A 5,403-nucleotide genomic window follows, 5' to 3' on the forward strand; every position below is an offset into this window, starting at 1 on the left:
GCTAGATTTGTCTTTCTGGTGGTAGTGTTTGCAGGCTTGGAAAATGTGTCAAAGGAATCTTGGTAAGCTGTTACATTTCAAAATGCTAGGGCAAGATCTTGTGACCATTTTGGGGGCACTGTGGAACTGAGGTGGTGGAGATGAACGGGTTTACAGGAAAAGTGACACAATGTATTATCCCATCAGTACTGATTCTACCGGGGCAGAAAACAAATCTTGTGGGATCAACACGTGATTCTGAAAGAAAAGGTATTTAAGGCAATTAAAGTAGAAGTTGATTGCAATTTTATACGATTGTTCCAATTTTCTGTAAAGTATGGAAGATGGGTGGCACTGAGCTCTAGGCTGGCAACGAAGCATCAGCTCAGGTTAGTTGTGCATTTGGCAGCTGGCATCTATCCAGGATGTTTGGAGCAACACAGTGGTAATTACAGCAACAAGGGGTATCATTTTAAGGTAAAAGGCAAGAGGTTTCGAGAGGATTTGAGGAAAAACATTTTTGCCAGAGGGCAGTAGGAATATGGATTCTGGGATGGTCATGTGACAAGGTCTTGAGGTTGAGCATCTATAATACCACCTGGTTGATGGATTTGTTGAGGGTGAGCTGAGATGGTGTGGAATGGTTGAATGAACCATTCTGGGAGAATAGTCTTTAGATCAGGAGTGCCCACCTACCATCACACAGTCGTGACAAGCAGCCAGGTAGTAGGTCCTCCAGTGAGGAGAAACACCTAAGAGGAAGGAATGTGTGGGCAAAAGGAGCTGGACAACAGCATCCTCATGAGAGATAGTAGGAACTGTAGATGCTGGAGAATCTGAGATAGCAAGGTGTAGAGCTGGATGAACACAGCAGGCCAAGCAGCATCATAGGAGCAGGAAGGCTGACATTTCGGGCCTAGACCATGCTGCCTCACAGTGCCAGGGACCCATGTTCGATTCTACCCTTGGGCAACTGTTTATGGGCATCCTCATGAGGACCTGCTGAGGCAGCCTTGGGAGAGAAAGCAAGAGAAAGTCCAAGAGAAAGTTGCTACCAGGTTCTAGCACAGACAAAAAAGTAGCCTTTGTCACTCCCATTATTAATTTATCTCTGGATAAGCTATCTGTAGATGTTAGAGCAGCAGTGTTGCCAAAGAATGTTCTCCTCCAGTGAAGCCACCACTGATCATCATACCATGATGATGGATGAGTTGAACTCTATTCCAGACTCCAGTTTTCACCAAGGGCCAGTGGTTTATCAGGTTAAGAGAAGAGTTAAAATTACAGTAAAATGTAATTTGTTAACAGAAGGGATAGAGAGGCAATATAGACTTAACAGTACAGTACTAAATAAATGGAAACAACAAACAGATCAGTGAATGCATGTTCATTGATCCTTGAAGTTAACAGGACATAATTGGAGATTGGTTAATAAAGTGTACGGTAACTACAGCTTCAGAAACAGAGGCATTAGTACAAAAGAAAGGGTGTACTTCCATAAAGCCCTGGTTAGACCCCAATGAGAGGACTGTGCCCATACCTGGTTATCACATTTTAGGAAAAATGTGAAAGTAGCTGGGAGGCAGACCTGAATGTTTCCAGTAGGGGAGGTAGGGTTTTTAATTAGTTTGGAAAGAACTACATTGTTCTCTATGGAACAAAAGAGATTTAGGAAAGCTGAGAAATCACAAAAGCTTGATCAGGTTTTCAGCACAATTAGACCATATGCTTTTTTAAAAGAATTCTTCCTGCCAAAATGGACATTTTCACATTTTCCACATTATACTTCCATTTGCCACATCTTTGCCCACTCATACAACCTGTCAATAACTTTTTATAACCTTCTTGTGCCCTATTCACAACTTACCACCCTACCTATGTTTGTTCTGCCTGCAAATTTGGCAACCATACTTTTCTTCCCTTCATCTAAATTATTTGTAAAAATTGTAAACACATGAGATCTCAGTATCAATCCCCATGGTACCCCATATGTTACACCTTGTCAACCCGTAAAAGACTCTTACACCTACTCTCTGCTTTCTATTAGCCAGCTAATCTTTTATCCTTTGTCTTTTATGCTTCCCTCTACTTTTTACTGTTTACAATAACCTTTGATGTGGTGCCTTATCAAATGACTTCTGGAATTCTAAACACAATGCATCGATTGGTTCACATTGCCTCCTCAAAAACATTATTAAATTAGTCAAATATGATTTCCCTTTTACAAAGCCATGTTGACTCTGTTTGATTACCTTGAACTTATCCAAGTGCCACATCGCTTTTTTAGATAACAGCTTTTAACATTTCCTCCATGATATCAGACCTGTAGTTTCCTGATTTCTATCTCCTCTGTTTTTGAATAAAGGAGTTATATTTGCTATTTTCACATTTAATGGTGCAGTTTCTAAATCAAGGAAATTTTGGAAAATGAATACCATTGCATCAACTTTCTCGATAGCAATTTTTTGTAAGACCCTGTGTTGAAGTCCATCAGATCCCAAATACTTGTAAGAATGCAGCTTCAACAGTTTACTCAGTACCATATCTCTGGTGTTTGCAATTTTCCTGAGTTCCTCCCTCCCTTCTAATTCCTGATTTCAGGGATGTTAGCTATATTTTCTATGGTGAAGATCAAAACAAAATACCCGTTCAAATCATACACCATCTCAACTGAAACAAAGAACTGGAAAGGGTGACTGGACTCAAAACATTAACTCTGTTTTCTCTCCACATGCTGCCAAACCTGCTGATTTTCTCAAGCAATTTCTCATTTTTGTTTAAAAACCAAAAGTACTGCAGATGCTGTAAATCAGAAACAAAATGAGAAGTTGCTGGCAAGGCTCAGCAGGTCTGGCATCATCTGTGGAGGGAAAACAGAGTTAATGTTTTGAGTCCAGTGATGCTTCCTCAGAATAGACTCATCTGAGGGAGGGCCACTAGCCCTGAAACGTTAACTCTGACTTCTCTTCACAGATGCTGCCAGACCTATTGAGTTTTTCCAGAAACTTCTGTTTTTTGTTTATTTCATCTACCATCTCCTTGTTTTCTGTTACTAAGTCTGCAGTCTGACTTTCAAAATGACAAATGCTCTTTTGTTAACTCTTCTTTAAATATTTGTAGAAACTCTTACTATCTGTTTTCATATTTCTGGTTAGCTTTCTGCCATGTTGTTACTTTTACCTCTTTATTAATTGTTTGCTCATTCTTTGCTGCTTTTTATGTTCTGTTCAATGGTAGAGTAATTGGACTTTTATCCTGGAGCCTTTATGGGAGTTTGATGGGGGTGCAACTTTACCTTGCTTCTGACTGTATCTGACTTAGACAACTCTCTGAGGAAGTGTCTCCAACCTGATCAGCTTATTGAAAGAAAATAATTAAGATTTCCCCAGCCATTATTTTTCATGTGCTTTTGGTTAGCGAAGGTCTAGTGATTCATCCACAATTAAGTTTAAATTAGGATAACATTATCTAAAATACAATTGGATAATTTAAGCCACCCAAGAATAGAAATGATAGTATTGTTCTGGATTAGCATTAGGCACATGTGCTTACTTTGTCTTCACAGACTATCTGTAATTAATACATAGTTTAAATATATGCCTTACAATTGCCAATTGTATCCATTTTATGTAGTGACGAAAGAGTGAGGTGTCTAATTGGTTATGCATTTTACTTGTACAGACTTGGCCTGAACATTCATTGTTACTGATTACAGCACAATATCGTTAATCAAACAATGACTTTAGATGAGTAACTTGGTGAATGAAATCTAGGATCAGTGATTACAACAAAATCATCATAATATTGTTAATGTCAACTATAAATTCCTGTACAACTGGTAACTGCCAGATAAGTAATGCATAAAATCATGTAATCATAACATAGGTACAGGATAGACTATATGCAGTTGATGGCACCCTGCACCATGAGGAAGCGTGTTATCCTGCAGAACTACACATGTAGTCCACCTCCTTCCTTCCAATCAGACACAATGCCATAAAATCCTCTCAGAGTATTTGTCATCTCTCTGCGCCTGCATTGAGAACAAGCTGGGAGATATTAGGTATGTGACCTGTTCCAGCCTGGAAGGATCCTGACGAAAAAAAAATTCAGTGTCACAGTCACAATTCTTGCTGCAGACCTAGTGGCAAAAAGTGGCAGAGTTCAGTGAGCACCTCCTTTGTGAAGCACAAATGTTGTAAACACTACTGTTGACTTAGTGGGAGTTAGAGAAATGTATCCAAAAGATCCTGGATGGATAAGGCACCCGCTCAAAATATTGGCTTCACCCCCTCAATCTCTGTCTGTCTACCTAGGACTGAGAATCTTTGCAAGTTCTCAAATATGTAAAATATTTCTGCAATCTCAATAGGTTATAACCAGTTACCCATTGCTGAACAAAGCATTGAAAAGATGAACACTCAACAGGGTACGTTACAAATACACAAAGATGCCATTTAGGCTCCAAAATATCTCTGTAACCTTCATGTATAGGATGGATAAAGCTGTTGTGACCTTAATTTTCAATCTCTTTGGTGTATCTGGATGACATATTCATCTTTAGCTTGACATTTGAAGAGAGCTTTGCAAGTCCAGAGACTGCCTTAGCCCACTTGTCACAGTTTAAGCTGAAAGTCAAATCCAGCCATTCCTGGACAAAAGTACAGTACCTGGGACACTTAAGGACCAAGGAATGAATTATGCTTAACAATGAAAAAGTATGAGTGGTAACTGAGTGGGCTCTACCCAAGACAAAAAGAGTGTGCTGTGTCGATTCCTTGGTCCGTTTGGTTATTACATGAGGTTTGTGCAAGGCTGGTCATCATTGGCTGTCCCACTCACGATTTGCTGAGGAAGTCAGAGAATGCTGAAGGAGTGTTTGGGAAATGATGTACAAAGTGTGATATTTTATAGATCATTACAGGAACTTGAACCCCAGCAGGTGAAGACTTCTTTTGCACTCTCAAGCAGTAGCTTGTCTCCTCACCTGACCTTGACTACTCATATTTCCAAATCCCTTTCATACCAGAAACCAGTTACTTTGTTTTCCTTGCCAGTTTCCTTGGCCCATGAGTGGTACTGTCACAGGTTCAAGGGCAGAAAAAAGTGGTTATTGCTTATGCCAGTCAGTGTCTGAAGGCAAAGGAGAGGAAAATGGAGAATTAATTCAGTATGGATTTCCCAGAGTTTTAGAGACATTCTGATTGGTGCAACGTTTGAAGTGTTCACCAATAACAATCACTAAACAACTTTCGAACATCCACCAAGCTGGGAGTAACAGACACCCAATGGGCTGACTCATTCAGTTTTGATTCCAAGTCTGGCATAGCCCAGGTAAAAGCAATACAAATTCTGATTCAGAGATAGTAGGAACTGCAGATTCTTGCCATGTGTGTGCACCAAGTCAAAGGCATCATCCCAACC

Source organism: Rhincodon typus, chromosome 3 (assembly GCF_021869965.1).
Source record: "Rhincodon typus isolate 14 chromosome 3, sRhiTyp1.1, whole genome shotgun sequence".
In the NCBI taxonomy this organism is placed as follows: Eukaryota; Metazoa; Chordata; class Chondrichthyes; order Orectolobiformes; family Rhincodontidae; genus Rhincodon; species Rhincodon typus.